Source organism: Idiotropiscis lumnitzeri, chromosome 9 (assembly GCF_059441095.1).
Source record: "Idiotropiscis lumnitzeri isolate Australia: NSW breed Sydney's pygmy pipehorse chromosome 9, RoL_Ilum_1.0, whole genome shotgun sequence".
NCBI lineage: Eukaryota > Metazoa > Chordata > Actinopteri > Syngnathiformes > Syngnathidae > Idiotropiscis > Idiotropiscis lumnitzeri.
The window spans coordinates 20,528,526-20,550,867 of NC_142399.1; the positions used below are offsets into that span (position 1 = coordinate 20,528,526).

At 42.5% G+C, this 22,342-nt stretch overlaps 16 non-coding genes and 5 pseudogenes across 16 annotated transcripts; all 21 read left to right on the plus strand.

The window, feature by feature from the left end:
- The first annotated feature begins 5 nt into the window (after nucleotides 1-5).
- LOC148331128 (5S ribosomal RNA) lies at nucleotides 6-124 on the plus strand. The gene has a single exon (XR_015845425.1). It is a non-coding gene; the product is annotated as a 5S ribosomal RNA (ribosomal RNA).
- A 992-nt stretch (nucleotides 125-1,116) lies between these two features.
- Nucleotides 1,117-1,235, plus strand: LOC148331129 (5S ribosomal RNA). The gene has a single exon (XR_015845347.1). It is a non-coding gene; the product is annotated as a 5S ribosomal RNA (ribosomal RNA).
- Nucleotides 1,236-2,227: 992 nt separating this feature from the next.
- Nucleotides 2,228-2,346, plus strand: LOC148331130 (5S ribosomal RNA). Its single transcript, XR_015845197.1, has one exon. It is a non-coding gene; the product is annotated as a 5S ribosomal RNA (ribosomal RNA).
- Nucleotides 2,347-3,338: 992 nt separating this feature from the next.
- On the plus strand, nucleotides 3,339-3,457 carry LOC148331131 (5S ribosomal RNA). The gene has a single exon (XR_015845420.1). It is a non-coding gene; the product is annotated as a 5S ribosomal RNA (ribosomal RNA).
- A 996-nt stretch (nucleotides 3,458-4,453) lies between these two features.
- Nucleotides 4,454-4,572, plus strand: LOC148331132 (5S ribosomal RNA). Its single transcript, XR_015845348.1, has one exon. It is a non-coding gene; the product is annotated as a 5S ribosomal RNA (ribosomal RNA).
- Nucleotides 4,573-5,564: 992 nt separating this feature from the next.
- On the plus strand, nucleotides 5,565-5,683 carry LOC148331133 (5S ribosomal RNA). The gene has a single exon (XR_015845349.1). It is a non-coding gene; the product is annotated as a 5S ribosomal RNA (ribosomal RNA).
- Nucleotides 5,684-6,675: 992 nt separating this feature from the next.
- On the plus strand, nucleotides 6,676-6,794 carry LOC148331134 (5S ribosomal RNA). Its single transcript, XR_015845500.1, has one exon. It is a non-coding gene; the product is annotated as a 5S ribosomal RNA (ribosomal RNA).
- Nucleotides 6,795-7,786: 992 nt separating this feature from the next.
- LOC148331135 (5S ribosomal RNA) lies at nucleotides 7,787-7,895 on the plus strand (annotated as a pseudogene).
- Nucleotides 7,896-8,887: 992 nt separating this feature from the next.
- LOC148331136 (5S ribosomal RNA) lies at nucleotides 8,888-8,996 on the plus strand (annotated as a pseudogene).
- A 992-nt stretch (nucleotides 8,997-9,988) lies between these two features.
- Nucleotides 9,989-10,106, plus strand: LOC148331137 (5S ribosomal RNA). Its single transcript, XR_015845494.1, has one exon. It is a non-coding gene; the product is annotated as a 5S ribosomal RNA (ribosomal RNA).
- A 992-nt stretch (nucleotides 10,107-11,098) lies between these two features.
- LOC148331138 (5S ribosomal RNA) lies at nucleotides 11,099-11,217 on the plus strand. The gene has a single exon (XR_015845501.1). It is a non-coding gene; the product is annotated as a 5S ribosomal RNA (ribosomal RNA).
- Nucleotides 11,218-12,209: 992 nt separating this feature from the next.
- Nucleotides 12,210-12,318, plus strand: LOC148331139 (5S ribosomal RNA; annotated as a pseudogene).
- Nucleotides 12,319-13,310: 992 nt separating this feature from the next.
- On the plus strand, nucleotides 13,311-13,419 carry LOC148331140 (5S ribosomal RNA; annotated as a pseudogene).
- Nucleotides 13,420-14,411: 992 nt separating this feature from the next.
- On the plus strand, nucleotides 14,412-14,529 carry LOC148331141 (5S ribosomal RNA). Its single transcript, XR_015845496.1, has one exon. It is a non-coding gene; the product is annotated as a 5S ribosomal RNA (ribosomal RNA).
- A 992-nt stretch (nucleotides 14,530-15,521) lies between these two features.
- On the plus strand, nucleotides 15,522-15,640 carry LOC148331142 (5S ribosomal RNA). Its single transcript, XR_015845350.1, has one exon. It is a non-coding gene; the product is annotated as a 5S ribosomal RNA (ribosomal RNA).
- A 1,000-nt stretch (nucleotides 15,641-16,640) lies between these two features.
- LOC148331143 (5S ribosomal RNA) lies at nucleotides 16,641-16,758 on the plus strand. The gene has a single exon (XR_015845497.1). It is a non-coding gene; the product is annotated as a 5S ribosomal RNA (ribosomal RNA).
- Nucleotides 16,759-17,750: 992 nt separating this feature from the next.
- LOC148331144 (5S ribosomal RNA) lies at nucleotides 17,751-17,869 on the plus strand. Its single transcript, XR_015845502.1, has one exon. It is a non-coding gene; the product is annotated as a 5S ribosomal RNA (ribosomal RNA).
- Nucleotides 17,870-18,861: 992 nt separating this feature from the next.
- LOC148331145 (5S ribosomal RNA) lies at nucleotides 18,862-18,979 on the plus strand. The gene has a single exon (XR_015845498.1). It is a non-coding gene; the product is annotated as a 5S ribosomal RNA (ribosomal RNA).
- A 992-nt stretch (nucleotides 18,980-19,971) lies between these two features.
- Nucleotides 19,972-20,090, plus strand: LOC148331146 (5S ribosomal RNA). Its single transcript, XR_015845503.1, has one exon. It is a non-coding gene; the product is annotated as a 5S ribosomal RNA (ribosomal RNA).
- Nucleotides 20,091-21,082: 992 nt separating this feature from the next.
- On the plus strand, nucleotides 21,083-21,200 carry LOC148331147 (5S ribosomal RNA). The gene has a single exon (XR_015845499.1). It is a non-coding gene; the product is annotated as a 5S ribosomal RNA (ribosomal RNA).
- Nucleotides 21,201-22,192: 992 nt separating this feature from the next.
- Nucleotides 22,193-22,301, plus strand: LOC148331148 (5S ribosomal RNA; annotated as a pseudogene).
- Nucleotides 22,302-22,342: the final 41 nt, after the last annotated feature.

Consider the following 22,342-nt stretch of genomic DNA (forward strand, 5'->3'; position numbering starts at 1 on the left):
TTCTCGCTTACGGCCATACTACCCTGAGAACGCCCGATCTCGTCCGATCTCGGAAGCTAAGCAGTGTCGGGCCTGGTTAGTACTTGGATGGGAGACCGCCTGGGAATACCAGGTGCTGTAAGCTTTTGCACCGCAAAAATAAAAAAAACTTTTGACAAATGTAAGCAAGTATGCGAGCTGCTTTTTTATAAATTTCCACATATTCGCCTGACAGGCTGAGAGCACAAAATGCCAACATTCAGCGTCCCCTGCCTTTGGGTGTTGCTACAGTCTCGCCGTGGACGACTCGCAAATGCGCGTGGCAATTTGCAAATGCGTGTCTGGAGACTTGAGTGTGGCTCCGGAGCTCCACATTAAGACCAAAAGGGGACTCTCGTAGTCTACAGGTGTAGCAGACAGATGACCCGATGCAGTCCGGTTGGGTTGGTGCAGTGAGTGTTTACTAAATAAAAAGTTAATGAATCAATTTAAAAAAATGGTGTTTACTGAATGCAATAAAGGGAAGTATAGTTAATGTGGCAATTAGCAGGTGTGGAGAAGCTTCATTCATTTTTTTTAGCTTCACTGGTTATATCATTGGTTCTTATTTTATTAGTTCCACTTTATTCTTCCATTTATTCCAATTTAATTTAAATAATGTCAAATAAATGGTACATGACCATGGGTGGATAGCAGTGAACGCCCCCCCAAGTTATTGGTGTATATATTGGTGGTACGGGGCTGGTATAATATTAGTGCCCCCATGTGGTCCGAATGTGTAGCTACGGAGCCACACACAAGTCTCCTGACACGCATTTGCAAATCAGCACACGCATTTGCGAGTCGTCCGCGGCAGGACTGTAGCAAACGTCACCTGTAAGAAAAGGTCCCGTTTTTACAAGTCGCCCATCTACGGATTTTTGTCCGCATTTAACCATGTGTATGTGCCAACAAATCATTGTACACATTTGCTGATATTTGTCATATATCTGTGACTTCAATCATGCATTGTAGATTGTTGTGACACATTTGTGACTGTGATTATAGTTTCAGATTCTTGTTACGTGTTTTTGGATTGAAGTATTTGCCACAATAAAGACAACATGTATAAAATGCAAAATTTTGAAAGGAATTCTCGCTTACGGCCATACTACCCTGAGAACGCCCGATCTCGTCCGATCTCGGAAGCTAAGCAGGGTCGGGCCTGGTTAGTACTTGGATGGGAGACCGCCTGGGAATACCAGGTGCTGTAAGCTTTTGCACCGCAAAAATAAAAAAAACTTTTGACAAATGTAAGCAAGTATGCGAGCTGCTTTTTTATAAATTTCCACATATTCGCCTGACAGGCTGAGAGCACAAAATGCCAACATTCAGCGTCCCTTGCCTTTGGGTGTTGCTACAGTCTCGCCGTGGACGACTCGCAAATGCGTGTGGCAATTTGCAAATGCGTGTCTGGAGACTTGAGTGTGGCTCCGGAGCTCCACATTAAGACCAAAAGGGGACTCTCGTAGTCTACAGGTGTAGCAGACAGATGACCCGATGCAGTCCGGTTGGGTTGGTGCAGTGAGTGTTTACTAAAAAAAAAGTTAATGAATCAATTTAAATAAATGGTGTTTACTGAATGCAATAAAGGGAAGTATAGTTAATGTGGCAATTAGCAGGTGTGGAGAAGCTTCATTCATTTTTTTTAGCTTCACTGGTTATATCATTGGTTCTTATTTTATTAGTTCCACTTTATTCTTCCATTTATTCCAATTTAATTTAAATAATGTCAAATAAATGGTACATGACCATGGGTGGATAGCAGTGAACGCCCCCCCAAGTTATTGGTGTATATATTGGTGGTACGGGGCTGGTATAATATTAGTGCCCCCATGTGGTCCGAATGTGTAGCTACGGAGCCACACACAAGTCTCCTGACACGCATATGCAAATCAGCACACGCATTTGCGAGTCGTCCGCGGCAGGACTGTAGCAAACGTCACCTGTAAGAAAAGGTCCCGTTTTTACAAGTCGCCCATCTACGGATTTTTGTCCGCATTTAACCGTGTGTATGTGCCAACAAATCATTGTACACATTTGCTGATATTTGTCATATATCTGTGACTTCAATCATGCATTGTAGATTGTTGTGACACATTTGTGACTGTGGTTATAGTTTCAGATTCTTGTTACGTGTTTTTGGATTGAAGTATTTGCCACAATAAAGACAACATGTATAAAATGCAAAATTTTGAAAGGAATTCTTGCTTACGGCCATACTACCCTGAGAACGCCCGATCTCGTCCGATCTCGGAAGTTAAGCAGGGTCGGGCCTGGTTAGTACTTGGATGGGAGACCGCCTGGGAATACCAGGTGCTGTAAGCTTTTGCACCGCAAAAATAAAAAAAACTTTTGACAAATGTAAGCAAGTATGCGAGCTGCTTTTTTATAAATTTCCACATATTCGCCTGACAGGCTGAGAGCACAAAATGCCAACATTCAGCGTCCCCTGCCTTTGGGTGTTGCTACAGTCTCGCCGTGGACGACTCGCAAATGCGTGTGGCAATTTGCAAATGCGTGTCTGGAGACTTGAGTGTGGCTCCGGAGCTCCACATTAAGACCAAAAGGGGACTCTCGTAGTCTACAGGTGTAGCAGACAGATGACCCGATGCAGTCCGGTTGGGTTGGTGCAGTGAGTGTTTACTAAATAAAAAGTTAATGAATCAATTTAAAAAAATGGTGTTTACTGAATGCAATAAAGGGAAGTATAGTTAATGTGGCAATTAGCAGGTGTGGAGAAGCTTCATTCATTTTTTTTAGCTTCACTGGTTATATCATTGGTTCTTATTTTATTAGTTCCACTTTATTCTTCCATTTATTCCAATTTAATTTAAATAATGTCAAATAAATGGTACATGACCATGGGTGGATAGCAGTGAACGCCCCCCCAAGTTATTGGTGTATATATTGGTGGTACGGGGCTGGTATAATATTAGTGCCCCCATGTGGTCCGAATGTGTAGCTACGGAGCCACACACAAGTCTCCTGACACGCATTTGCAAATCAGCACACGCATTTGCGAGTCGTCCGCGGCAGGACTGTAGCAAACGTCACCTGTAAGAAAAGGTCCCGTTTTTACAGGTCGCCCATCTACGGATTTTTGTCCGCATTTAACCATGTGTATGTGCCAACAAATCATTGTACACATTTGCTGATATTTGTCATATATCTGTGACTTCAATCATGCATTGTAGATTGTTGTGACACATTTGTGACTGTGGTTATAGTTTCAGATTCTTGTTACGTGTTTTTGGATTGAAGTATTTGCCACAATAAAGACAACATGTATAAAATGCAAAATTTTGAAAGGAATTCTCGCTTACGGCCATACTACCCTGAGAACGCCCGATCTCGTCCGATCTCGGAAGCTAAGCATGGTCGGGCCTGGTTAGTACTTGGATGGGAGACCGCCTGGGAATACCAGGTGCTGTAAGCTTTTGCACCGCAAAAAATAAATTAATAAAAAAAACTTTGACAAATCTAAGCAAGTATGCGAGCTGCTTTTTTATAAATTTCCACATATTCGCCTGACAGGCTGAGAGCACAAATTGCCAACATTCAGCGTCCCCTGCCTTTGGGTGTTGCTACAGTCTCGCCGTGGACGACTCGCAAATGCGTGTGGCAATTTGCAAATGCGTGTCTGGAGACTTGACTGTGGCTCCGGAGCCACACATTAAGACCAAAAGGGTACCCTCGGAGTCTACAGGTGTAGCAGACATATGACCCGATGCAGTCCGGTTGGGTTGGTGCAGTGAGTGTTTACTAAATAAAAAGTTAATGAATCAATTTAAAAAAATGGTGTTTACTGAATGCAATAAAGGGAAGTATAGTTAATGTGGCAATTAGCAGGTGTGGAGAAGCTTCATTCATTTTTTTTAGCTTCACTGGTTATATCATTGGTTCTTATTTTATTAGTTCCACTTTATTCTTCCATTTATTCCAATTTAATTTAAATAATGTCAAATAAATGGTACATGACCATGGGTGGATAGCAGTGAACGCCCCCCCAAGTTATTGGTGTATATATTGGTGGTACGGGGCTGGTATAATATTAGTGCCCCCATGTGGTCCGAATGTGTAGCTACGGAGCCACACACAAGTCTCCTGACACGCATTTGCAAATCAGCACACGCATTTGCGAGTCGTCCGCGGCAGGACTGTAGCAAACGTCACCTGTAAGAAAAGGTCCAGTTTTTACAGGTCGCCCATCCACGGATTTTTGTCCGCATTTAACCATGTGTATGTGCCAACAAATCATTGTACACATTTGCTGATATTTGTCATATATCTGTGACTTCAATCATGCATTGTAGATTGTTGTGACACATTTGTGACTGTGGTTATAGTTTCAGATTCTTGTTACGTATTTTTGGATTGATTTGCCACAATAAAGACAACATGTATAAAATGCAAAATTTTGAAAGGAATTCTCGCTTACGGCCATACTACCCTGAGAACGCCCGATCTCGTCCGATCTCGGAAGCTAAGCAGGGTCGGGCCTGGTTAGTACTTGGATGGGAGACCGCCTGGGAATACCAGGTGCTGTAAGCTTTTGCACCGCAAAAATAAAAAAAACTTTTGACAAATGTAAGCAAGTATGCGAGCTGCTTTTTTATAAATTTCCACATATTCGCCTGACAGGCTGAGAGCACAAAATGCCAACATTCAGCGTCCCCTGCCTTTGGGTGTTGCTACAGTCTCGCCGTGGACGACTCGCAAATGCGTGTGGCAATTTGCAAATGCGTGTCTGGAGACTTGAGTGTGGCTCCGGAGCTCCACATTAAGACCAAAAGGGGACTCTCGTAGTCTACAGGTGTAGCAGACAGATGACCCGATGCAGTCCGGTTGGGTTGGTGCAGTGAGTGTTTACTAAATAAAAAGTTAATGAATCAATTTTAAAAAATGGTGTTTACTGAATGCAATAAAGGGAAGTATAGTTAATGTGGCAATTAGCAGGTGTGGAGAAGCTTCATTCATTTTTTTTAGCTTCACTGGTTATATCATTGGTTCTTATTTTATTAGTTCCACTTTATTCTTCCATTTATTCCAATTTAATTTAAATAATGTCAAATAAATGGTACATGACCATGGGTGGATAGCAGTGAACGCCCCCCCAAGTTATTGGTGTATATATTGGTGGTACGGGGCTGGTATAATATTAGTGCCCCCATGTGGTCCGAATGTGTAGCTACGGAGCCACACACAAGTCTCCTGACACGCATTTGCAAATCAGCACACGCATTTGCGAGTCGTCCGCGGCAGGACTGTAGCAAACGTCACCTGTAAGAAAAGGTCCAGTTTTTACAGGTCGCCCATCCACGGATTTTTGTCCGCATTTAACCATGTGTATGTGCCAACAAATCATTGTACACATTTGCTGATATTTGTCATATATCTGTGACTTCAATCATGCATTGTAGATTGTTGTGACACATTTGTGACTGTGGTTATAGTTTCAGATTCTTGTTACGTGTTTTTGGATTGAAGTATTTGCCACAATAAAGACAACATGTATAAAATGCAAAATTTTGAAAGGAATTCTCGCTTACGGCCATACTACCCTGAGAACGCCCGATCTCGTCCGATCTCGGAAGCTAAGCAGGGTCGGGCCTGGTTAGTACTTGGATGGGAGACCGCCTGGGAATACCAGGTGCTGTAAGCTTTTGCACCGCAAAAATAAAAAAAACTTTTGACAAATGTAAGCAAGTATGCGAGCTGCTTTTTTATAAATTTCCACATATTCGCCTGACAGGCTGAGAGCACAAAATGCCAACATTCAGCGTCCCCTGCCTTTGGGTGTTGCTACAGTCTCGCCGTGGACGACTCGCAAATGCGTGTGGCAATTTGCAAATGCGTGTCTGGAGACTTGAGTGTGGCTCCGGAGCTCCACATTAAGACCAAAAGGGGACTCTCGTAGTCTACAGGTGTAGCAGACAGATGACCCGATGCAGTCCGGTTGGGTTGGTGCAGTGAGTGTTTACTAAATAAAAAGTTAATGAATCAATTTTAAAAAATGGTGTTTACTGAATGCAATAAAGGGAAGTATAGTTAATGTGGCAATTAGCAGGTGTGGAGAAGCTTCATTCATTTTTTTTAGCTTCACTGGTTATATCATTGGTTCTTATTTTATTAGTTCCACTTTATTCTTCCATTTATTCCAATTTAATTTAAATAATGTCAAATAAATGGTACATGACCATGGGTGGATAGCAGTGAACGCCCCCCCAAGTTATTGGTGTATATATTGGTGGTACGGGGCTGGTATAATATTAGTGCCCCCATGTGGTCCGAATGTGTAGCTACGGAGCCACACACAAGTCTCCTGACACGCATTTGCAAATCAGCACACGCATTTGCGAGTCGTCCGCGGCAGGACTGTAGCAAACGTCACCTGTAAGAAAAGGTCCCGTTTTTACAGGTCGCCCATCTACGGATTTTTGTCCGCATTTAACCATGTGTATGTGCCAACAAATCATTGTACACATTTGCTGATATTTGTCATATATCTGTGACTTCAATCATGCATTGTAGATTGTTGTGACACATTTGTGACTGTGGTTATAGTTTCAGATTCTTGTTACGTGTTTTTGGATTGAAGTATTTGCCACAATAAAGACAACATGTATAAAATGCAAAATTTTGAAAGGAATTCTCACTTACGGCCATACTACCCTGAGAACGCCCGATCTCGTCCGATCTCGGAAGCTGAGCAGGGTCGGACCTGGTTAGTACTTGGATGGGAGACCGCCTGGGAATACCAGGTGCTGTAAGCTTTTGCACCGCAAAAATAAAAAAAACTTTTGACAAATGTAAGCAAGTATGCGAGCTGCTTTTTTATAAATTTCCACATATTCGCCTGACAGGCTGAGAGCACAAAATGCCAACATTCAGCGTCCCCTGCCTTTGGGTGTTGCTACAGTCTCGCCGTGGACGACTCGCAAATGCGTGTGGCAATTTGCAAATGCGTGTCTGGAGACTTGAGTGTGGCTCCGGAGCTCCACATTAAGACCAAAAGGGGACTCTCGTAGTCTACAGGTGTAGCAGACAGATGACCCGATGCAGTCCGGTTGGGTTGGTGCAGTGAGTGTTTACTAAATAAAAAGTTAATGAATCAATTTTAAAAAATGGTGTTTACTGAATGCAATAAAGGGAAGTATAGTTAATGTGGCAATTAGCAGGTGTGGAGAAGCTTCATTCATTTTTTTTAGCTTCACTGGTTATATCATTGGTTCTTATTTTATTAGTTCCACTTTATTCTTCCATTTATTCCAATTTAATTTAAATAATGTCAAATAAATGGTACATGACCATGGGTGGATAGCAGTGAACGCCCCCCCAAGTTATTGGTGTATATATTGGTGGTACGGGGCTGGTATAATATTAGTGCCCCCATGTGGTCCGAATGTGTAGCTACGGAGCCACACACAAGTCTCCTGACGCGCATTTGCAAATCAGCGCACGCATTTGCGAGTCGTCCGCGGCAGGACTGTAGCAAACGTCACCTGTAAGAAAAGGTCCCGTTTTTACAGGTCGCCCATCTACGGATTTTTGTCCGCATTTAACCATGTGTATGTGCCAACAAATCATTGTACACATTTGCTGATATTTGTCATATATCTGTGACTTCAATCATGCATTGTAGATTGTTGTGACACATTTGTGACTGTGGTTATAGTTTCAGATTCTTGTTACGTATTTTTGGATTGAAGTATTTGCCACAATAAAGACAACATGTATAAAATGCAAAATTTTGAAAGGAATTCTCGCTTACGGCCATACTACCCTGAGAACGCCCGATCTCGGAAGCTAAGCAGGGTCGGGCCTGGTTAGTACTTGGATGGGAGACCGCCTGGGAATACCAGGTGCTGTAAGCTTTTGCACCGCAAAAATAAAAAAAACTTTTGACAAATGTAAGCAAGTATGCGAGCTGCTTTTTTATAAATTTCCACATATTCGCCTGACAGGCTGAGAGCACAAAATGCCAACATTCAGCGTCCCCTGCCTTTGGGTGTTGCTACAGTCTCGCCGTGGACGACTCGCAAATGCGTGTGGCAATTTGCAAATGCGTGTCTGGAGACTTGAGTGTGGCTCCGGAGCTCCACATTAAGACCAAAAGGGGACTCTCGTCGTCTACAGGTGTAGCAGACAGATGACCCGATGCAGTCCGGTTGGGTTGGTGCAGTGAGTGTTTACTAAATAAAAAGTTAATGAATCAATTTTAAAAAATGGTGTTTACTGAATGCAATAAAGGGAAGTATAGTTAATGTGGCAATTAGCAGGTGTGGAGAAGCTTCATTCATTTTTTTTAGCTTCACTGGTTATATCATTGGTTCTTATTTTATTAGTTCCACTTTATTCTTCCATTTATTCCAATTTAATTTAAATAATGTCAAATAAATGGTACATGACCATGGGTGGATAGCAGTGAACGCCCCCCCAAGTTATTGGTGTATATATTGGTGGTACGGGGCTGGTATAATATTAGTGCCCCCATGTGGTCCGAATGTGTAGCTACGGAGCCACACACAAGTCTCCTGACACGCATTTGCAAATCAGCACACGCATTTGCGAGTCGTCCGCGGCAGGACTGTAGCAAACGTCACCTGTAAGAAAAGGTCCCGTTTTTACAGGTCGCCCATCTACGGATTTTTGTCCGCATTTAACCATGTGTATGTGCCAACAAATCATTGTACACATTTGCTGATATTTGTCATATATCTGTGACTTCAATCATGCATTGTAGATTGTTGTGACACATTTGTGACTGTGGTTATAGTTTCAGATTCTTGTTACGTATTTTTGGATTGAAGTATTTGCCACAATAAAGACAACATGTATAAAATGCAAAATTTTGAAAGGAATTCTCGCTTACGGCCATACTACCCTGAGAACGCCCGATCTCGGAAGCTAAGCAGGGTCGGGCCTGGTTAGTACTTGGATGGGAGACCGCCTGGGAATACCAGGTGCTGTAAGCTTTTGCACCGCAAAAATAAAAAAAACTTTTGACAAATGTAAGCAAGTATGCGAGCTGCTTTTTTATAAATTTCCACATATTCGCCTGACAGGCTGAGAGCACAAAATGCCAACATTCAGCGTCCCCTGCCTTTGGGTGTTGCTACAGTCTCGCCGTGGACGACTCGCAAATGCGTGTGGCAATTTGCAAATGCGTGTCTGGAGACTTGAGTGTGGCTCCGGAGCTCCACATTAAGACCAAAAGGGGACTCTCGTCGTCTACAGGTATAGCAGACAGATGACCCGATGCAGTCCGGTTGGGTTGGTGCAGTGAGTGTTTACTAAATAAAAAGTTAATGAATCAATTTTAAAAAATGGTGTTTACTGAATGCAATAAAGGGAAGTATAGTTAATGTGGCAATTAGCAGGTGTGGAGAAGCTTCATTCATTTTTTTTAGCTTCACTGGTTATATCATTGGTTCTTATTTTATTAGTTCCACTTTATTCTTCCATTTATTCCAATTTAATTTAAATAATGTCAAATAAATGGTACATGACCATGGGTGGATAGCAGTGAACGCCCCCCCAAGTTATTGGTGTATATATTGGTGGTACGGGGCTGGTATAATATTAGTGCCCCCATGTGGTCCGAATGTGTAGCTACGGAGCCACACACAAGTCTCCTGACACGCATTTGCAAATCAGCACACGCATTTGCGAGTCGTCCGCGGCAGGACTGTAGCAAACGTCACCTGTAAGAAAAGGTCCAGTTTTTACAGGTCGCCCATCCACGGATTTTTGTCCGCATTTAACCATGTGTATGTGCCAACAAATCATTGTACACATTTGCTGATATTTGTCATATATCTGTGACTTCAATCATGCATTGTAGATTGTTGTGACACATTTGTGACTGTGGTTATAGTTTCAGATTCTTGTTACGTGTTTTTGGATTGAAGTATTTGCCACAATAAAGACAACATGTATAAAATGCTACATTTTGAAAGGAATTCTCGCTTACGGCCATACTACCCTGAGAACGCCCGATCTCGTCCGATCTCGGAAGCTAAGCAGGGTCGGGCCTGGTTAGTACTTGGATGGGAGACCGCCTGGGAATACCAGGTGCTGAAGCTTTTGCACCGCAAAAATAAAAAAAACTTTTGACAAATGTAAGCAAGTATGCGAGCTGCTTTTTTATAAATTTCCACATATTCGCCTGACAGGCTGAGAGCACAAAATGCCAACATTCAGCGTCCCCTGCCTTTGGGTGTTGCTACAGTCTCGCCGTGGACGACTCGCAAATGCGTGTGGCAATTTGCAAATGCGTGTCTGGAGACTTGAGTGTGGCTCCGGAGCTCCACATTAAGACCAAAAGGGGACTCTCGTAGTCTACAGGTGTAGCAGACAGATGACCCGATGCAGTCCGGTTGGGTTGGTGCAGTGAGTGTTTACTAAATAAAAAGTTAATGAATCAATTTTAAAAAATGGTGTTTACTGAATGCAATAAAGGGAAGTATAGTTAATGTGGCAATTAGCAGGTGTGGAGAAGCTTCATTCATTTTTTTTAGCTTCACTGGTTATATCATTGGTTCTTATTTTATTAGTTCCACTTTATTCTTCCATTTATTCCAATTTAATTTAAATAATGTCAAATAAATGATACATGACCATGGGTGGATAGCAGTGAACGCCCCCCCAAGTTATTGGTGTATATATTGGTGGTACGGGGCTGGTATAATATTAGTGCCCCCATGTGGTCCGAATGTGTAGCTACGGAGCCACACACATTTCTCCTGACACGCATTTGCAAATCAGCACACGCATTTGCGAGTCGTCCGCGGCAGGACTGTAGCAAACGTCACCTGTAAGAAAAGGTCCCGTTTTTACAGGTCGCCCATCTACGGATTTTTGTCCGCATTTAACCATGTGTATGTGCCAACAAATCATTGTACACATTTGCTGATATTTGTCATATATCTGTGACTTCAATCATGCATTGTAGATTGTTGTGACACATTTGTGACTGTGGTTATAGTTTCAGATTCTTGTTACGTGTTTTTGGATTGAAGTATTTGCCACAATAAAGACAACATGTATAAAATGCAAAATTTTGAAAGGAATTCTCACTTACGGCCATACTACCCTGAGAACGCCCGATCTCGTCCGATCTCGGAAGCTGAGCAGGGTCGGACCTGGTTAGTACTTGGATGGGAGACCGCCTGGGAATACCAGGTGCTGTAAGCTTTTGCACCGCAAAAATAAAAAAAACTTTTGACAAATGTAAGCAAGTATGCGAGCTGCTTTTTTATAAATTTCCACATATTCGCCTGACAGGCTGAGAGCACAAAATGCCAACATTCAGCGTCCCCTGCCTTTGGGTGTTGCTACAGTCTCGCCGTGGACGACTCGCAAATGCGTGTGGCAATTTGCAAATGCGTGTCTGGAGACTTGAGTGTGGCTCCGGAGCTCCACATTAAGACCAAAAGGGGACTCTCGTAGTCTACAGGTGTAGCAGACAGATGACCCGATGCAGTCCGGTTGGGTTGGTGCAGTGAGTGTTTACTAAATAAAAAGTTAATGAATCAATTTTAAAAAATGGTGTTTACTGAATGCAATAAAGGGAAGTATAGTTAATGTGGCAATTAGCAGGTGTGGAGAAGCTTCATTCATTTTTTTTAGCTTCACTGGTTATATCATTGGTTCTTATTTTATTAGTTCCACTTTATTCTTCCATTTATTCCAATTTAATTTAAATAATGTCAAATAAATGGTACATGACCATGGGTGGATAGCAGTGAACGCCCCCCCAAGTTATTGGTGTATATATTGGTGGTACGGGGCTGGTATAATATTAGTGCCCCCATGTGGTCCGAATGTGTAGCTACGGAGCCACACACAAGTCTCCTGACACGCATTTGCAAATCAGCACACGCATTTGCGAGTCGTCCGCGGCAGGACTGTAGCAAACGTCACCTGTAAGAAAAGGTCCCGTTTTTACAGGTCGCCCATCTACGGATTTTTGTCCGCATTTAACCATGTGTATGTGCCAACAAATCATTGTACACATTTGCTGATATTTGTCATATATCTGTGACTTCAATCATGCATTGTAGATTGTTGTGACACATTTGTGACTGTGGTTATAGTTTCAGATTCTTGTTACGTATTTTTGGATTGAAGTATTTGCCACAATAAAGACAACATGTATAAAATGCAAAATTTTGAAAGGAATTCTCGCTTACGGCCATACTACCCTGAGAACGCCCGATCTCGGAAGCTAAGCAGGGTCGGGCCTGGTTAGTACTTGGATGGGAGACCGCCTGGGAATACCAGGTGCTGTAAGCTTTTGCACCGCAAAAATAAAAAAAACTTTTGACAAATGTAAGCAAGTATGCGAGCTGCTTTTTTATAAATTTCCACATATTCGCCTGACAGGCTGAGAGCACAAAATGCCAACATTCAGCGTCCCCTGCCTTTGGGTGTTGCTACAGTCTCGCCGTGGACGACTCGCAAATGCGTGTGGCAATTTGCAAATGCGTGTCTGGAGACTTGAGTGTGGCTCCGGAGCTCCACATTAAGACCAAAAGGGGACTCTCGTCGTCTACAGGTGTAGCAGACAGATGACCCGATGCAGTCCGGTTGGGTTGGTGCAGTGAGTGTTTACTAAATAAAAAGTTAATGAATCAATTTTAAAAAATGGTGTTTACTGAATGCAATAAAGGGAAGTATAGTTAATGTGGCAATTAGCAGGTGTGGAGAAGCTTCATTCATTTTTTTTAGCTTCACTGGTTATATCATTGGTTCTTATTTTATTAGTTCCACTTTATTCTTCCATTTATTCCAATTTAATTTAAATAATGTCAAATAAATGGTACATGACCATGGGTGGATAGCAGTGAACGCCCCCCCAAGTTATTGGTGTATATATTGGTGGTACGGGGCTGGTATAATATTAGTGCCCCCATGTGGTCCGAATGTGTAGCTACGGAGCCACACACAAGTCTCCTGACACGCATTTGCAAATCAGCACACGCATTTGCGAGTCGTCCGCGGCAGGACTGTAGCAAACGTCACCTGTAAGAAAAGGTCCAGTTTTTACAGGTCGCCCATCCACGGATTTTTGTCCGCATTTAACCATGTGTATGTGCCAACAAATCATTGTACACATTTGCTGATATTTGTCATATATCTGTGACTTCAATCATGCATTGTAGATTGTTGTGACACATTTGTGACTGTGGTTATAGTTTCAGATTCTTGTTACGTGTTTTTGGATTGAAGTATTTGCCACAATAAAGACAACATGTATAAAATGCAAAATTTTGAAAGGAATTCTCGCTTACGGCCATACTACCCTGAGAACGCCCGATCTCGGAAGCTAAGCAGGGTCGGGCCTGGTTAGTACTTGGATGGGAGACCGCCTGGGAATACCAGGTGCTGTAAGCTTTTGCACCGCAAAAATAAAAAAAACTTTTGACAAATGTAAGCAAGTATGCGAGCTGCTTTTTTATAAATTTCCACATATTCGCCTGACAGGCTGAGAGCACAAAATGCCAACATTCAGCGTCCCCTGCCTTTGGGTGTTGCTACAGTCTCGCCGTGGACGACTCGCAAATGCGTGTGGCAATTTGCAAATGCGTGTCTGGAGACTTGAGTGTGGCTCCGGAGCTCCACATTAAGACCAAAAGGGGACTCTCGTCGTCTACAGGTGTAGCAGACAGATGACCCGATGCAGTCCGGTTGGGTTGGTGCAGTGAGTGTTTACTAAATAAAAAGTTAATGAATCAATTTTAAAAAATGGTGTTTACTGAATGCAATAAAGGGAAGTATAGTTAATGTGGCAATTAGCAGGTGTGGAGAAGCTTCATTCATTTTTTTTAGCTTCACTGGTTATATCATTGGTTCTTATTTTATTAGTTCCACTTTATTCTTCCATTTATTCCAATTTAATTTAAATAATGTCAAATAAATGGTACATGACCATGGGTGGATAGCAGTGAACGCCCCCCCAAGTTATTGGTGTATATATTGGTGGTACGGGGCTGGTATAATATTAGTGCCCCCATGTGGTCCGAATGTGTAGCTACGGAGCCACACACAAGTCTCCTGACACGCATTTGCAAATCAGCACACGCATTTGCGAGTCGTCCGCGGCAGGACTGTAGCAAACGTCACCTGTAAGAAAAGGTCCAGTTTTTACAGGTCGCCCATCCACGGATTTTTGTCCGCATTTAACCATGTGTATGTGCCAACAAATCATTGTACACATTTGCTGATATTTGTCATATATCTGTGACTTCAATCATGCATTGTAGATTGTTGTGACACATTTGTGACTGTGGTTATAGTTTCAGATTCTTGTTACGTGTTTTTGGATTGAAGTATTTGCCACAATAAAGACCACATGTATAAAATGCTAAATTTTGAAAGGAATTCTCGCTTACGGCCATACTACCCTGAGAACGCCCGATCTCGTCCGATCTCGGAAGCTAAGCAGGGTCGGGCCTGGTTAGTACTTGGATGGGAGACCGCCTGGGAATACCAGGTGCTGAAGCTTTTGCACCGCAAAAATAAAAAAAACTTTTGACAAATGTAAGCAAGTATGCGAGCTGCTTTTTTATAAATTTCCACATATTCGCCTGACAGGCTGAGAGCACAAAATGCCAACATTCAGCGTCCCCTGCCTTTGGGTGTTGCTACAGTCTCGCCGTGGACGACTCGCAAATGCGTGTGGCAATTTGCAAATGCGTGTCTGGAGACTTGAGTGTGGCTCCGGAGCTCCACATTAAGACCAAAAGGGGACTCTCGTAGTCTACAGGTGTAGCAGACAGATGACCCGATGCAGTCCGGTTGGGTTGGTGCAGTGAGTGTTTACTAAATAAAAAGTTAATGAATCAATTTTAAAAAATGGTGTTTACTGAATGCAATAAAGGGAAGTATAGTTAATGTGGCAATTAGCAGGTGTGGAGAAGCTTCATTCATTTTTTTTAGCTTCACTGGTTATATCATTGGTTCTTATTTTATTAGTTCCACTTTATTCTTCCATTTATTCCAATTTAATTTAAATAATGTCAAATAAATGATACATGACCATGGGTGGATAGCAGTGAACGCCCCCCCAAGTTATTGGTGTATATATTGGTGGTACGGGGCTGGTATAATATTAGTGCCCCCATGTGGTCCGAATGTGTAGCTACGGAGCCACACACATTTCTCCTGACACGCATTTGCAAATCAGCACACGCATTTGCGAGTCGTCCGCGGCAGGACTGTAGCAAACGTCACCTGTAAGAAAAGGTCCCGTTTTTACAGGTCGCCCATCTACGGATTTTTGTCCGCATTTAACCATGTGTATGTGCCAACAAATCATTGTACACATTTGCTGATATTTGTCATATATCTGTGACTTCAATCATGCATTGTAGATTGTTGTGACACATTTGTGACTGTGGTTATAGTTTCAGATTCTTGTTACGTGTTTTTGGATTGAAGTATTTGCCACAATAAAGACAACATGTATAAAATGCAAAATTTTGAAAGGAATTCTCGCTTACGGCCATACTACCCTGAGAACGCCCGATCTCGTCCGATCTCGGAAGCTAAGCAGGGTCGGGCCTGGTTAGTACTTGGATGGGAGACCGCCTGGGAATACCAGGTGCTGTAAGCTTTTGCACCGCAAAAAATAAATAAATAAAAAAAACTTTGACAAATCTAAGCAAGTATGCGAGCTGCTTTTTTATAAATTTCCACATATTCGCCTGACAGGCTGAGAGCACAAAATGCCAACATTCAGCGTCCCCTGCCTTTGGGTGTTGCTACAGTCTCGCCGTGGACGACTCGCAAATGCGTGTGGCAATTTGCAAATGCGTGTCTGGAGACTTGAGTGTGGCTCCGGAGCTCCACATTAAGACCAAAAGGGGACTCTCGTCGTCTACAGGTGTAGCAGACAGATGACCCGATGCAGTCCGGTTGGGTTGGTGCAGTGAGTGTTTACTAAATAAAAAGTTAATGAATCAATTTTAAAAAATGGTGTTTACTGAATGCAATAAAGGGAAGTATAGTTAATGTGGCAATTAGCAGGTGTGGAGAAGCTTCATTCATTTTTTTTAGCTTCACTGGTTATATCATTGGTTCTTATTTTATTAGTTCCACTTTATTCTTCCATTTATTCCAATTTAATTTAAATAATGTCAAATAAATGGTACATGACCATGGGTGGATAGCAGTGAACGCCCCCCCAAGTTATTGGTGTATATATTGGTGGTACGGGGCTGGTATAATATTAGTGCCCCCATGTGGTCCGAATGTGTAGCTACGGAGCCACACACAAGTCTCCTGACACGCATTTGCAAATCAGCACACGCATTTGCGAGTCGTCCGCGGCAGGACTGTAGCAAACGTCACCTGTAAGAAAAGGTCCAGTTTTTACAGGTCGCCCATCCACGGATTTTTGTCCGCATTTAACCACGTGTATGTGCCAACAAATCATTGTACACATTTGCTGATATTTGTCATATATCTGTGACTTCAATCATGCATTGTAGATTGTTGTGACACATTTGTGACTGTGGTTATAGTTTCAGATTCTTGTTACGTGTTTTTGGATTGAAGTATTTGCCACAATAAAGACAACATGTATAAAATGCTAAATTTTGAAAGGCATTCTCGCTTACGGCCATACTACCCTGAGAACGCCCGATCTCGTCCGATCTCGGAAGCTAAGCAGGGTCGGGCCTGGTTAGTACTTGGATGGGAGACCGCCTGGGAATACCAGGTGCTGAAGCTTTTGCACCGCAAAAATAAAAAAAACTTTTGACAAATGTAAGCAAGTATGCGAGCTGCTTTTTTATAAATTTCCACATATTCGCCTGACAGGCTGAGAGCACAAAATGCCAACATTCAGCGTCCCCTGCCTTTGGGTGTTGCTACAGTCTCGCCGTGGACGACTCGCAAATGCGTGTGGCAATTTGCAAATGCGTGTCTGGAGACTTGAGTGTGGCTCCGGAGCTCCACATTAAGACCAAAAGGGGACTCTCGTAGTCTACAGGTGTAGCAGACAGATGACCCGATGCAGTCCGGTTGGGTTGGTGCAGTGAGTGTTTACTAAATAAAAAGTTAATGAATCAATTTTAAAAAATGGTGTTTACTGAATGCAATAAAGGGAAGTATAGTTAATGTGGCAATTAGCAGGTGTGGAGAAGCTTCATTCATTTTTTTTAGCTTCACTGGTTATATCATTGGTTCTTATTTTATTAGTTCCACTTTATTCTTCCATTTATTCCAATTTAATTTAAATAATGTCAAATAAATGATACATGACCATGGGTGGATAGCAGTGAACGCCCCCCCAAGTTATTGGTGTATATATTGGTGGTACGGGGCTGGTATAATATTAGTGCCCCCATGTGGTCCGAATGTGTAGCTACGGAGCCACACACATTTCTCCTGACACGCATTTGCAAATCAGCACACGCATTTGCGAGTCGTCCGCGGCAGGACTGTAGCAAACGTCACCTGTAAGAAAAGGTCCCGTTTTTACAGGTCGCCCATCTACGGATTTTTGTCCGCATTTAACCATGTGTATGTGCCAACAAATCATTGTACACATTTGCTGATATTTGTCATATATCTGTGACTTCAATCATGCATTGTAGATTGTTATGACACATTTGTGACTGTGGTTATAGTTTCAGATTCTTGTTACGTGTTTTTGGATTGAAGTATTTGCCACAATAAAGACAACATGTATAAAATGCAAAATTTTGAAAGGAATTCTCACTTACGGCCATACTACCCTGAGAACGCCCGATCTCGTCCGATCTCGGAAGCTGAGCAGGGTCGGACCTGGTTAGTACTTGGATGGGAGACCGCCTGGGAATACCAGGTGCTGTAAGCTTTTGCACCGCAAAAATAAAAAAAACTTTTGACAAATGTAAGCAAGTATGCGAGCTGCTTTTTTATAAATTTCCACATATTCGCCTGACAGGCTGAGAGCACAAAATGCCAACATTCAGCGTCCCCTGCCTTTGGGTGTTGCTACAGTCTCGCCGTGGACGACTCGCAAATGCGTGTGGCAATTTGCAAATGCGTGTCTGGAGACTTGAGTGTGGCTCCGGAGCTCCACATTAAGACCAAAAGGGGACTCTCGTCGTCTACAGGTGTAGCAGACAGATGACCCGATGCAGTCCGGTTGGGTTGGTGCAGTGAGTGTTTACTAAATAAAAAGTTAATGAATCAATTTTAAAAAATGGTGTTTACTGAATGCAATAAAGGGAAGTATAGTTAATGTGGCAATTAGCAGGTGTGGAGAAGCTTCATTCATTTTTTTTAGCTTCACTGGTTATATCATTGGTTCTTATTTTATTAGTTCCACTTTATTCTTCCATTTATTCCAATTTAATTTAAATAATGTCAAATAAATGGTACATGACCATGGGTGGATAGCAGTGAACGCCCCCCCAAGTTATTGGTGTATATATTGGTGGTACGGGGCTGGTATAATATTAGTGCCCCCATGTGGTCCGAATGTGTAGCTACGGAGCCACACACAAGTCTCCTGACACGCATTTGCAAATCAGCACACGCATTTGCGAGTCGTCCGCGGCAGGACTGTAGCAAACGTCACCTGTAAGAAAAGGTCCAGTTTTTACAGGTCGCCCATCCACGGATTTTTGTCCGCATTTAACCACGTGTATGTGCCAACAAATCATTGTACACATTTGCTGATATTTGTCATATATCTGTGACTTCAATCATGCATTGTAGATTGTTGTGACACATTTGTGACTGTGGTTATAGTTTCAGATTCTTGTTACGTGTTTTTGGATTGAAGTATTTGCCACAATAAAGACAACATGTATAAAATGCTAAATTTTGAAAGGAATTCTCGCTTACGGCCATACTACCCTGAGAACGCCCGATCTCGTCCGATCTCGGAAGCTAAGCAGGGTCGGGCCTGGTTAGTACTTGGATGGGAGACCGCCTGGGAATACCAGGTGCTGAAGCTTTTGCACCGCAAAAATAAAAAAAACTTTTGACAAATGTAAGCAAGTATGCGAGCTGCTTTTTTATAAATTTCCACATATTCGCCTGACAGGCTGAGAGCACAAAATGCCAACATTCAGCGTCCCCTGCCTTTGGGTGTTGCTACAGTCTCGCCGTGGACGACTCGCAAATGCGTGTGGCAATTTGCAAATGCGTGTCTGGAGACTTGAGTGTGGCTCCGGAGCTCCACATTAAGACCAAAAGGGGACTCTCGTAGTCTACAGGTGTAGCAGACAGATGACCCGATGCAGTCCGGTTGGGTTGGTGCAGTGAGTGTTTACTAAATAAAAAGTTAATGAATCAATTTTAAAAAATGGTGTTTACTGAATGCAATAAAGGGAAGTATAGTTAATGTGGCAATTAGCAGGTGTGGAGAAGCTTCATTCATTTTTTTTAGCTTCACTGGTTATATCATTGGTTCTTATTTTATTAGTTCCACTTTATTCTTCCATTTATTCCAATTTAATTTAAATAATGTCAAATAAATGATACATGACCATGGGTGGATAGCAGTGAACGCCCCCCCAAGTTATTGGTGTATATATTGGTGGTACGGGGCTGGTATAATATTAGTGCCCCCATGTGGTCCGAATGTGTAGCTACGGAGCCACACACATTTCTCCTGACACGCATTTGCAAATCAGCACACGCATTTGCGAGTCGTCCGCGGCAGGACTGTAGCAAACGTCACCTGTAAGAAAAGGTCCCGTTTTTACAGGTCGCCCATCTACGGATTTTTGTCCGCATTTAACCATGTGTATGTGCCAACAAATCATTGTACACATTTGCTGATATTTGTCATATATCTGTGACTTCAATCATGCATTGTAGATTGTTATGACACATTTGTGACTGTGGTTATAGTTTCAGATTCTTGTTACGTGTTTTTGGATTGAAGTATTTGCCACAATAAAGACAACATGTATAAAATGCAAAATTTTGAAAGGAATTCTCACTTACGGCCATACTACCCTGAGAACGCCCGATCTCGTCCGATCTCGGAAGCTGAGCAGGGTCGGACCTGGTTAGTACTTGGATGGGAGACCGCCTGGGAATACCAGGTGCTGTAAGCTTTTGCACCGCAAAAATAAAAAAAACTTTTGACAAATGTAAGCAAGTATGCGAGCTGCTTTTTTATAAATTTCCACATATTCGCCTGACAGGCTGAGAGCACAAAATGCCAACATTCAGCGTCCCCTGCCTTTGGGTGTTGCTACAGTCTCGCCGTGGACGACTCGCAAATGCGTGTGGCAATTTGCAAATGCGTGTCTGGAGACTTGAGTGTGGCTCCGGAGCTCCACATTAAGACCAAAAGGGGACTCTCGTCGTCTACAGGTGTAGCAGACAGATGACCCGATGCAGTCCGGTTGGGTTGGTGCAGTGAGTGTTTACTAAATAAAAAGTTAATGAATCAATTTTAAAAAATGGTGTTTACTGAATGCAATAAAGGGAAGTATAGTTAATGTGGCAATTAGCAGGTGTGGAGAAGCTTCATTCATTTTTTTTAGCTTCACTGGTTATATCATTGGTTCTTATTTTATTAGTTCCACTTTATTCTTCCATTTATTCCAATTTAATTTAAATAATGTCAAATAAATGGTACATGACCATGGGTGGATAGCAGTGAACGCCCCCCCAAGTTATTGGTGTATATATTGGTGGTACGGGGCTGGTATAATATTAGTGCCCCCATGTGGTCCGAAAGTGTAGCTACGGAGCCACACACAAGTCTCCTGACACGCATTTGCAAATCAGCACACGCATTTGCGAGTCGTCCGCGGCAGGACTGTAGCAAACGTCACCTGTAAGAAAAGGTCCAGTTTTTACAGGTCGCCCATCCACGGATTTTTGTCCGCATTTAACCACGTGTATGTGCCAACAAATCATTGTACACATTTGCTGATATTTGTCATATATCTGTGACTTCAATCATGCATTGTAGATTGTTGTGACACATTTGTGACTGTGGTTATAGTTTCAGATTCTTGTTACGTGTTTTTGGATTGAAGTATTTGCCACAATAAAGACAACATGTATAAAATGCTAAATTTTGAAAGGAATTCTCGCTTACGGCCATACTACCCTGAGAACGCCCGATCTCGTCCGATCTCGGAAGCTAAGCAGGGTCGGGCCTGGTTAGTACTTGGATGGGAGACCGCCTGGGAATACCAGGTGCTGAAGCTTTTGCACCGCAAAAATAAAAAAAACTTTTGACAAATGTAAGCAAGTATGCGAGCTGCTTTTTTATAAATTTCCACATATTCGCCTGACAGGCTGAGAGCACAAAATGCCAACATTCAGCGTCCCCTGCCTTTGGGTGTTGCTACAGTCTCGCCGTGGACGACTCGCAAATGCGTGTGGCAATTTGCAAATGCGTGTCTGGAGACTTGAGTGTGGCTCCGGAGCTCCACATTAAGACCAAAAGGGGACTCTCGTAGTCTACAGGTGTAGCAGACAGATGACCCGATGCAGTCCGGTTGGGTTGGTGCAGTGAGTGTTTACTAAATAAAAAGTTAATGAATCAATTTTAAAAAATGGCGTTTACTGAATGCAATAAAGGGAAGTATAGTTAATGTGGCAATTAGCAGGTGTGGAGAAGCTTCATTCATTTTTTTTAGCTTCACTGGTTATATCATTGGTTCTTATTTTATTAGTTCCACTTTATTCTTCCATTTATTCCAATTTAATTTAAATAATGTCAAATAAATGGTACATGACCATGGGTGGATAGCAGTGAACGCCCCCCCAAGTTATTGGTGTATATATTGGTGGTACGGGGCTGGTATAATATTAGTGCCCCCATGTGGTCCGAATGTGTAGCTACGGAGCCACACACAAGTCTCCTGACACGCATTTGCAAATCAGCACACGCATTTGCGAGTCGTCCGCGGCAGGACTGTAGCAAACGTCACCTGTAAGAAAAGGTCCCGTTTTTACAGGTCGCCCATCTACGGATTTTTGTCCGCATTTAACCATGTGTATGTGCCAACAAATCATTGTACACATTTGCTGATATTTGTCATATATCTGTGACTTCAATCATGCATTGTAGATTGTTGTGACACATTTGTGACTGTGGTTATAGTTTCAGATTCTTGTTACGTATTTTTGGATTGAAGTATTTGCCACAATAAAGACAACATGTATAAAATGCAAAATTTTGAAAGGAATTCTCGCTTACGGCCATACTACCCTGAGAACGCCCGATCTCGGAAGCTAAGCAGGGTCGGGCCTGGTTAGTACTTGGATGGGAGACCGCCTGGGAATACCAGGTGCTGTAAGCTTTTGCACCGCAAAAATAAAAAAAACTTTTGACAAATGTAAG